Consider the following 11,462-nt stretch of genomic DNA (forward strand, 5'->3'; position numbering starts at 1 on the left):
CTTGCTCAGATCCTGCCATTCTCCTTCCCCTCTCTCTGTCTCTGTCTGTTCTGTGTATTTCTCGGTCTCTCTCCTGTTAGCTGTGTCTCTCCTGGTCTCCCCAAGCTTCCCTCTGTCCCTTTCCCCATCTCTGTGCTCTTTCTATCTGTCTTTATCTTTGTGTCTCTCTTTCTCAGCTCCCGTTCTCTCTTTGTTTTTCTTCTCTTCTCTCTCCCCTTCGGTTTCCCCCAAACGAAAGGACTCCTGATGAAGAGAGAGGCTAAGGCTGCAAAGATGTCCCTTCAGGCCCGCCCTTTCCGGTGACCTCCCAGCTCAAACCCCTCTCCTCTCTCCAGCCCCTCAGCCCGCCCCTCTCTCCCAGAGACCCCCCAGAAGCTCCCCTCCTGGAAATGCCCTCCCTGCGACCACCCCCTTGCTGGCTGATCTCTGCTTCCCTGGTGGTCTTTCCTTTGGTCAGCTGGGTGAAAGGTCGTGGCTGTTGGAGGAGGCCCGGGGTCTTTGAGAGCATCTAACTGGGTGTTCCCCACATGAGGGCCTGGGACCTCTGGGGACCCCGGCCGCCCAGCCTGGGAGACGCAATCTGTGAGCAGTTTGCTCCTTCATTCCTTTTCCATGTTCCTTTTTACGTTCGCCGTTCATGCTCTGCGCGGGAAAGCCCCGCACATCAAGCATCCGTGAAGCTCTGCGGTCCCACCTTGCAGAGGACATCACTGTTAGTATCAGATATGTCAGCAGGAGTTTGTCTAAGCAATTTTATCCTGCTTTTCTGGCTTGATGATAGTTTTGCAACTAAGGGCACAGCTCTTAATGATCAGACCTGGACCAAGTCAGTGAGCACTGCGAAGCCTCAATTTCTTCATCTGTAAAACGGGAACAAGGACAGCGTTGAAGCCCCACAGGGTTGAAGGGAGGACTCAGTGGGCGTAAACACGCATCCAGCTCTGGTCCAGGCCCTGAGAAAGGGCTCAATGAGTAGTCACGACAGTGTGTGTGCCAGGCCTGGTGCTGGCTGTGTTCATGCACATGAGCTCACGGAATTGTCACAATGGTCCCCGGTGCAAATGACGTTATCCCCTTTTAGAAATATGAGATCAAGCTCAAAGAAGTTGAATTACTTGGCCAAACTCTACTATTATGAATTTCTTTATTCATTCATAGTTCCACCCAATATCTCATGAATGGTGCTGTGCGTCGTGCACCGTGCTAGGCACCGAGGCTGCCATGGGGAGCAGGCAGTGTGCTCACTACTCTCGAGCGCTTTCAGTCCAGCAGGGGACAGACATTCCACACCTTCACACCGGAAACTTACATCACATGACACAGTGTTGTGAGTTCATCTAACCTGGGCTGGGGGTGGTGAGCCAGGACTTCTTTCAGCATATGGCCTTGGCAGTGAGATTTGCTGAATGAAGAGAGGTTAAGAAGTAAAGGAGGGGTCTATGGCCATGCCACTTGGAACAAGCCTGATCCTGTTTGATTTCGGAAGCTAAGCAGGGTTGGGCCTGGTTACTACTTGGATGGGAGACCACCTAGGAAGACCAGGTGCTATAGGCTTAAAAAAAAAAGAAGTAAGAGAGGAAAGCAGCCCAGGCAGAGGAAGCAGCAAGTGCAAAGGCACTGGGGTGAGACAGCGCTGACCATACTCACTTGTGTGAATAAGACAAACTCGAAGGAATGGAGTAAACAGTGAAACATGGGAGGTCAAGGCTGGAGAGGCTGGCTGAAGGGCTTGCAGGCCACTGAGAGGAGGTGGTCTTTCAAGCCCAGAGTGGCCCAACCTTGTGGCTCAGGGCAGTGCCAAGACAATCTCTGGGTATCAGCCCTCAGTCCAAGGCTTGCCTCAGCTGCCAGCAGCCTGGTTGGTATCTGACAGTGCACTGCTCACTGCGAGTGGCCCAAGGTACTTGCCGCTCTCATCCCTTGCTATGGGTGGCTTCAGCTATAGCAGCCCAGGAAGTGTCCTCAACCTGGGCATTTGCGTGAGTGTCCAGCTCAGAGATGGCCACTGCCTGTTATGGACAAATAGTTCTAGAATTGCTAGAGGAGCTTGTTTTCCCTCCGGTACAGGGAGCGTGGCATGTACCTGAGCTTGCTGGGGTGGGGATCACCAGAATCTCTGTCCTCACAGACTAGGTTCTGCTGTCTGCATGTGGTCATGGTGGGGGACGCCCAGCTCACTGTGGGGTGCTTGTATCAGGGCTGCTTGCACACTCTATAAATTAGAGCTTCATTTTTACTGATTTTTAAATAGCTCTATTGAGACGTAATTTACGGACCATGAAATTTACCCATTTTGGTGTACAATGGAATTCAACTCAACAATGAAAACAAAAACAAAAATAAAAACGAATTACCTACCTACTATGCATGACAAAGCTAACACTCAAAAACTTTATGCTGAGTTAAAGAAGCCTCATGCAAAAGAACACATGTGCAGTGATTTTATTTATATGAAATTTCTAGAAAACATTATTTCCTTATTTTGGAATATCCGGTATGGAAAAATTCAATTGAATTTAAAATTCATTCTTTTTTTTATCCCAAAACCTTTTTTGTACATTTGTTTATAATAGGAAATGATGTGCAATAGGGTCTTTAAAACAGTTTTAATTATTACCCATTTTTAAATAGCTCTAAAAATTGGTTAAAAGTTTTTTTAAAATCACCTCGTGTAAACCAAATGGTTTTTTTTGGCAGTGATTATTAAGATCTTGAAGAATCATCTTCAAAATGTCTCTACCAGTGGTAGATGTTGCAAATGCCTTGTCCCATATCCCCTTGCCCCCAGTTCACCTGCAGCTCCGGCAGACAAGTTCCAGTCAGCTGGCAGCACCCTCCCTTTACCCTCCCCGCATTGCAAGCACCTGAGTTTCTCTTATTTTCTGCTTGATAACTTTTTTTGGCATGTGAAAGATTGCTTCACTCATATCCCCGTGCAACTTGGAAGTGAGAAGATGGGTACGTCCTTCTATAAAGGGGTGGGGGGTGGGAGGGGTGGGAGATGGAGTGATGAGAGTTGGTAGATAAATACCCCTGATTCCCTACACTCCAAGGGGGCAATTCCATATGTAGGATCATGTCATCTGCAAATAGAGATAGTTTTAGTTCTTCTTTTCCAATTTATATCCTTTTTATTTCTTTTTCTGACCTCATTGCTCTGGCCAGGACGTCCAGCACGGTGTTGAATAGCAGTGCAGGCTGGCATCTTTGTCTTGTTCTTGATGGTAGAAAGCAAGCTTTCAGTCTTTCACCATTGAGTGTGATGTTAGCTGAGGGTTTTTCTTAAATATTGTTTACCATTTCGGGAAAGTTACCTTCTGTTTCTAGTTTTCCGAGTTTTTTTTTTTTTTTAAATCATGAAAAGGGGTTGGATTTTGTCAATTGGCTTTTCTGTGTCAATTGAGATGATTAGGTAGTTTTACCCCATTTTATTTTATTAATGTGGTGCATTACAGTAACTGAGCTTCATATGTTGGACCATCCTTGCATTCCTGGGATAAGCCCCGCTTGGTAATGGTGTACCAACTTTTTAATATGCTGTTGGATTCTGTTTGCTAGTATTCTCTTGAGGACTTTTCATCATTATTCATAAGGGATAGGGCTCTGCAGCTTCTTGTGGTGGCAGGAGGGCACTTCTGGAGCATGTCCCACATGGCTTCTCGGAGGTCCCCGGCGGAGCTGAGTCCCATGCGCCCACATTGGTCTCTATGTCCAATGTTCCCCTTTACTGACTTGTCTCATTCCTCTGTCTCACTCTTATTTCTGCACTTGGGCTTCCTGATGTCTCCTCCCTAGTAAACTACTTTCTCTCAAGTCCTCATATCAGATCTGCTTTGAGAGGAATAAAAACTGGGAGAACCCAGGCTGGCGTGACTATTTCAAGCATAAAATCTAATTTAAAAAATTACATTCGTGGAGGAAAGATCAAAAGCCTACTTTAAAAAAATTAAATTACCTTTATTTGGAAGTTTTGTATTCTTTCAATATTTAAACATTTTCCCCAACCTCGAATTTTATGTGTTTTTTTTTTTTCAGCATAAGTAAAAAAAATGATGCTTTTCCTTACCAGATCCCACTAGGGGCCTCCACCCACTTTTCAATGGTCCCTTATGGGCTGCACAATGTTACCATATTCTGTGTGGGCTGTAAGGGGAGAGAAGTGTGTGGGAAGCCCTGCTTTGGGCAGGGGATGGTGGCAGCTGCCTGGTATCTGTGTGGAGGGGATTGCAGGGGACCCTGCCCTTGTTTTCTGTTTGAAGCTGGGAAACAAGAGGAGCCTAGGGCTAGACCCCCCAGCCTTGTCCTAGATGCACTCACAGAGTAATCAACAACAACCCCCTCTCTGCTCATCCACCCAATAACCCAGGGGTTCCCACCATTCCTCTCAATGAGACCACCATTTGCCACAGGTAAGATAGCAGATGGTTGGGCCCCATTCACAGAAGAGACCTTTACTCTTCCTTCCAGGTTAACACTAGAGAAAGCCAGTGAGCAAGAATGCCACCATTACCCTGGTTATCTAGAACTGCCTCTAACCTACATAAACATGCGCAGGGAAGCACGTATGGGAACCTAGCCTCAGCCTTGACACACAGTCCCTGTATTTTGTAGCGATTAAGAGCCTCAGTCTGGGATCAAGGATTCGAATCCTGCCACTAGGCTATTGTGTGACGCAAGGTGGGCAGCAGGAGGTTTGGGGGAGGGGCTTGCCAGTCTTGCTTTGGCTCTTGGACTTGTCCTAAATGAGATGGAACATTGAGGGGTGCTAGGCAGGGAGCAATGGGGGCTCCTTTACAATGCACAAGGGTCTCTCTGAATGAATAATCTAATTTAATTCTCAGGCTCTCAAGACTCATGCCTGGAAGGTTTGCAGATGTCGCTATGATGACAATTACTTTCAACATTCCCCCAGGCCAGGGACTGGACCTTTGTGGAGAAAGCATGCATTGGACCAACTATGACAAACCCTAGGGTGGGCATGAAGGGTGTCCCTTCCATAAGGAAGTTCTAGTTGGTCCATGGGGGTGAAGAGCCAATCTGTCTAATTCATCCCTCACTTAGATGATCTAATTACCCTTTTAACCTTTGTGGGGGCTTAATTAAGGCTGTTTAGTCTGGGTATGCTGCATTTGACTCATTAGGTAAAGCTCATGGCCTTCCCTCTAGTCTGTCAATGACCCAGATAGACAGACTTTCCAAGGTGTCCCCTGAGAGGAAGAGAAAATGAATGGTTTTACTTAAGCTCTCCCCAGCCTGTGGCGGGTGTGAGCTGACCAGAGAGCACTTGCAGGGGATTAGAACTAGGGGTTAGATACCACTCTTTTAGCAAATTGTATGGAAAAACGGCAAACCCAATGAGATCCCAGAGACCATCTCATCCAGGGGTTAGCAAACATTTTCTGTAAAGGGCCCAGATAGTAGATATTATAGGCTATGTTGGCTTTGGTTGCAACCACTCGATTCTGCCCGTGAAAGCAGCCATGGGCAGTATGTAAATGAATGGGTGTGGCAGTGTTCCAATAATACTTTATCAACCAAAAAAGATGTTGGGCCAGATTTGGCCTGAGAGCCTTAGTTTATTGATCCCAGATCTAGTAAAATTTTCTAAGTGAGGAATTCAGACAACCTCCCTTCTAACACCATAATAGCTCACAGGCTATAATCTTTCTGAAGCTTCCTTCTTCAGCAAATTTCAGGTCTTTTTCAAGGTTAAGTGTCATATTTTCTATATATAGTATTTATGGGTTTTCTGGCCATTTAACATGTATGAAACTAAGGTACCATTTTTATTAGATTCCTATTGTTTGTTTTTTAACATGTCACTGATGAAGTTTTTGAGTGCTGTTCTCTTAATCCCTTTCTTCTCATAAGCTCTGTGGTTTTGTCATCCAATTTTGCATAGTGCAGTGATTTTAAGGAACATGTATGCCATGTTGTAGAAGAACTGACCATATTTTTAATCCAGGTCTACCGAATTGTAGTCCAGTATTTTCCATCTGCATTGGTTTAGAATTGGCTTGGCCACAGTAACAAATAAACCTTGAAATCTCAACAGTTTCATATCATAAAGATTCATTTCTCTCTCACTCAAAGTATAGTTCAGGTTGGTGACTCTTTAGGATGGGTGCCTCCATGCTGTGACTCAGGGATCCAGGATCCTTTATGTGGCTCTGTTCTCTCATCACGTGACCTCCATAGTCACTGACAAAGTGGAAGACGGAGCTGGAGGATCCTGGAGGATGTTTTCTAGATAAGGTCTGGGAGTGGCTTAGAACACTCCTGCCCATATTTGTCAGAAAGCTGTCACACAGCCCGTACCTAGCTGTGAGGGAGGCTGGGAAATGTAGTCTTCTTGAGTATCGAGGAAGGGGAACAGGATTTGATGTGCACACTGCAATGTCTTGGTCACATAGCCTCATCTCAATCCACTTACCTTTCGATAATTCACTGGCATTGTATGCCAGGCACTATTCTAGGCTCTGGGATACATCAAAAATAAAATAAAACAAAACTATAGAAACAAACCTTACTTTTGTGGAGTTTACGTTCTGGGGAATAGCTATAAAAAAGCAAACAAGTTAATATAATGTGTGTCTGCTGTGATGTGCTATGAAACAAAAAGAATGCTTGGAAGTGGGAGAGAAAGCATTGTGGGTAGTGGCAGCACCGCAACTTTAAAAGGATAGTTGGTTTGAAACCCTCTCTGAGAAGGTGGCATTTGAGAAAAATCTTGAAAGAGATTCAACAGGGAGCCATGGGGAAACCTGGAGTAAGAGAATCTTAGCCAGGGTGAACAGCTAGTGCAAAGGTTTTGAGGCAGAAACATACCTGGAATATTCAACGAACCGCAAGGTGTTCAGTGTGGCCGAGAGTGTTTGGAGAGGAGGGAGGGAGGGAAAGTAGTAGGGGATGAGATCAGAACTATCAAAGGGTGGATTTCTGAGAAGATGTGGACTATTTTTAAGACTTTCAGTTTGAGACCACTGAAAGTCATATGATTGCTGCACTAGAGCCCAGGACATTGTATTCTACCTCTTGGCGTCACCACTGACCCCTGGCATCGGGTCCTTTGATAGATGAGGAAAGCGGGGCTTAAAGAGGTTAATGATTCCTATTTCCCAGAATCATAAAACTAAAATGAGAAAGTGGTTGTTGCGTGTGTTGGGAACTTCAGTTTCGCTTTATGGTAATGTGCAATAAATATTGAGATTGTCCAGATAGGTGGACCCTGGGTGCCATGGGGTTAGTGAGTTACCCCTTGAGTCCTTGCTCCAGCTGGAAGTTCTGTGGTTCAGACCCTTTGTCTGAAGACAGCATCTCACTCACTCATTTACTGGTCCTGATGGGGCTGCAGACAAGGTGAAAACACTCTGTGATGTTTTTTCCTCTGTGGAAAGGGGGCAGGCAGGGAAGCAGCAAATAATTAAATTGATGTCGACATTTATTGCTGTGAAGGCAATAAAAGCATCACATGGCTTCCTCATAAAAAGTCATAAGGTCTATTTACAGTCCCACATTATTTTTCTGGTAATCCAAACCAGAAACTTTCTCTGAAGCTCATATGTGTTCAGCTGAGAGCTTCATGACTGGCTGGGGGTATGCATCAAACCCTCCTTCTCTTGATGGAAACTGTGTTTCAGTCTCTGTGGTTTATTGATTCAAGGCAAATGCCTTTTGGCCATTACCCAAAAGGTCAATAGCTGCAATCTTGGCATTTCATTGGCAAAAGGCAGGGATTCTATGCTTGGGCCATAGAACCTAGCAACTATGAACCATCAATGTTACTTCAATTATCCATAATGATATCTCATGTTTCAAGGCCACTTATCAATTTTCTCAGGATGTTTGTATAGAGTATGAATTAGGGTTATTTCTTTGGAAGAACAAATCAGTTACATGTATCAAAACTTAAAATTCATGTGCATCTTTATCCAGCAATTTCACATGTAGGAATCTACCCTGCAGATGAACTCACACATGTGCTCAAAGGCCCATGAATATTGAAATAAATATATTTTATTTGAAATATTAAAATAAATAAAGTCAATATTGAATATTGATATGCTGAAAATACAGAAAACTACTGAAATTTCTATAGGTAGATGGTGATAAATAAATAACAGTACACGTGCCTATAAAACAAGACTACATAGCCACGAAGCAATTGAGGATGGTGTGTGTGCAACTGCAGCACAATCCCCAAGGTGAAAGGTTAAAAAGTAAAATACAGAAGACCACGTTTATAATAATCCCATATATCCAGATTTAAAAAATCTGTGCTAGTATATACATAGAAAAATTCTGGAATGATGCACAAGTCACTATTAAAAGTGGTTCTGGTGATAAGGGAAATCGAAGGCCTTTTAAAAATAATATAAATGCCTTACTTTTACAATTAAAAATGTAGTAAAAGTTTGTTTATTACCTGTGGAGGCGACTATTGAATAGAATATTGGAGTTGAACTCAGACCTTCTAAATCTGACTCCAGCTGCCCCACTTACTAGCTATGTGATCTTGGGCAAGTGGCTTTTCTTGGACAATCAGTCTCACTGATTATAACATGTTATTTTATTTTGGCAGGGTAAGTATAAGGTTAAATAAGGTGATATTTTCTGAAACTCTTAGGTGAGATATGACACATCACCCAATGTTAGACAATCTTGTTATTTCATCTTAATAATGTATCAATTTAGGTTTTTTTTTTGTTGTTGTTGTCTTTATTGTTATGAGAAATAGACATGGACTTAGAAATCGTAAGGAAAAAAAAGGAAATAGAAAGAAAATTTAATTAGAGGGATATTATGAGAGCATGGAGAATAAACTTAATTATATTTTGGAAAAGACTAGAACTAGAGCGGCTCTTATGAACCATTAATGAAAGGAATCAGCTGCAACTGTTTTTTTTTCCTTTCATTTATTCTGCTCAGGATCCAAATTCTCAGGATAGAGACTTTGATTGGCTGATATTGGTCTTGTGCCCACCCCCAGGCTTATGGAGGGTGGGGTATCCTGATTGACAGTAGAATTAACTAATGAGAGAAGAGAGAAATAGAATGGTGGTAACCAAAAGGAGAGGTGGATTCTGTGTGGGCAAAAAGCCAAAATGAAACAAATAAAATAGTGGCTGTTCTTTTACAGTATGGAATTAGTCTCGGTAGGCTAATTGCTATAATAAACCAACATTTTATTTCTCACTCATTCTACTCTCCAATGTTATTTTTTATTAGTAGGAAGGTGCGCCTGGGTCTCGGCTCCACTAGGTCACTCAGGGACTCAGGATCCTTCCTGTAGGCTCTGCAACTTTTGCTGAATCCTCTGTATCTGGCCATTAGACAAGGGAGAGCTGACAGAGGGTACACTTATGGGCTAGAATCTGCTCATGTGGCCAAACCTAACCACAAATTGGAAATTGTCTATGTGATCAGGATAAAAAGAGAAAAATCTGGTGACTAACTTGCTGGGATCTGCCCCAGGTAACACAATATACGACAAGTAATATTATTGTCATTCCAGGCCTGTGGGCCTGTGAGTCTAACACTCTGACCTAAGGTGAGTCGTTTTTCCTCTACAGAACTCATTTTCGTCTTCATCTGAAAGATGAGAATTTTGGAGAAGATACAAAGTTTAAAGTTTTTCTTTGTCCCAGATAACTTTTTTCCAACTGAAATCCACTGCAGAATCCAATATAAAAATAAAACAGACAGCTGAAGATGAGGGGTGCAGGTTGGGATCTCAGATCTCCATGTGCCCATCCCCCTTCCCTTGCCCCTGTGGCCTAACTTTAGGCCATCTGGGGCTCTAGAGATCTCACGTGCAGGCTGTTGTTGGCCTACATAGACTCCAGTTATGACGTGATCCAGCCAATTTCTGGACTCTTTAAGGAACTTTCAAAACTTTGCTGTGTTCTCACTTTGGAAAAATCTGAAGACATTTGAGATCAGGGCCACTTGGCCTTCCTCCCTGGCTGGCCCTGGGATGTTCCTGCTCCCTGCTCAGAACCACCTGCTTGGCACTCCAAACCTTACTCTACCACAATTTTTTTTTTTTTTAACTAGGGGAAATATTTAGTATAATAAATCATGTGGTTCCAGTGTTCCCTGAACCATTTCCATGAAAAGGGGATCCTGAGCTGGTCTTCAGACCAAGACTGTCGGCAGAAGCACCCGATTCCCATTCAGAGAATGGGGAAGTCTTTCCGAGTCAGGGAAACTGAATAGGCACGTCTGCTTTGATTAAAAAGGAAAGGATCAAGGATGAAGTGGTGATATCACTTTACAGGGTGGGAAGACAGTTCCAAATCACGTTACAGATTTTTTAAAACAGTAATTTTGAAAGGGAATTCATATAATTCTGGCAATTTAGACATTAACGTTTCAAAGCTCTAATGGGCCCAAAATAAATATATACATATTTTCCTCCAATTTCAAAAATAATTACCCTAAACCCGAAACTACTTTAGTCTCATTTCTTGAATTGGTTTGCTTCCTTCCCAAAGTGGAATAGTTTGAAAGAATCAGAGCTCGAGAAGACTCCCTGCAACCCCCTACTTGCTCCAGGAGCCTTTGACTTTTCACTTGAATTAGATTCAAAACAAAGGTTTTGTTGTGTTTAAAGCTGCTTAAGTCAATGTTTTACCCATCTAGAGATGGCGTAAACAGAAAGCGAGTTCCAAGGGACCCAGGAAATGGCTCTTTGGGTCTTAAATTGTCTTTTAAATGGGCCAAGAATTTTCTAAATCCTAGTATTCTCAAGTTCCCTTAGAAATAAATGCTTCCACAAACAGGCAATATCTGCTCCATCTAGGCTTATCTTAAACCAGATGAGACTGGACATTGCAGTTTGTCAACTGACCTATCCACGTTTCCAGGGAGGGAAGGAGATTCCAGTTAAACAAGCTAAGAATGTAGTCTTCTCCCAGGTCCTCTGGGACACTTACTTCTAGTGATGTGTCTCCAGAGACACCTCCACATTTTCTAGGTTTGAGGATAAAGAAACTCCAGTTCATTGAGAACTTTGGCATAGCTTTCAAGAGGAGCCAACTGAAGCATTTCAATCAGGTGTTAAGATGGGTCCTGAATGGGGAGTGAGGTAGACCTGACTTTAAGTCTCAGCTGGGTCTCTTATTTTCTCTGTGAACTTGGTCAGAGCAAAAATAGGGATGATAACAACAACAATAATAATATTATAACCATCTTGTGTGATTGTATAATGCAGGTAAAATGTTTAGCACTGTGCTTGGAAGGTAGAGGTGCTCAATCTAGCTTCTATTATTGATGAATCAGATGGAAAATTCTTGCATTGCTCAGAAAAAGAAGAGATTTAATTCAGGAGATTAGTGCCTTCAAAACTGTTGAAGAGCTAGATGATAGATGAACAAGGATCATGGAAATTTGTCACTGGTGCTCAGGTTTGCCACTAAAGTCTGACAAACCAGGAACTGATAGGAACTGCAAGAGATCAT

At 43.1% G+C, this 11,462-nt stretch overlaps 1 pseudogene; it reads left to right on the forward strand.

Annotated features, from left to right (window-relative positions):
* The first annotated feature begins 1,435 nt into the window (after positions 1–1,435).
* On the forward strand, positions 1,436–1,554 carry LOC111745823 (annotated as a pseudogene).
* Positions 1,555–11,462: the final 9,908 nt, after the last annotated feature.

Source organism: Pteropus vampyrus, unplaced genomic scaffold (genome assembly GCF_000151845.1).
Source record: "Pteropus vampyrus isolate Shadow unplaced genomic scaffold, Pvam_2.0 Scaffold166, whole genome shotgun sequence".
NCBI lineage: Eukaryota > Metazoa > Chordata > Mammalia > Chiroptera > Pteropodidae > Pteropus > Pteropus vampyrus.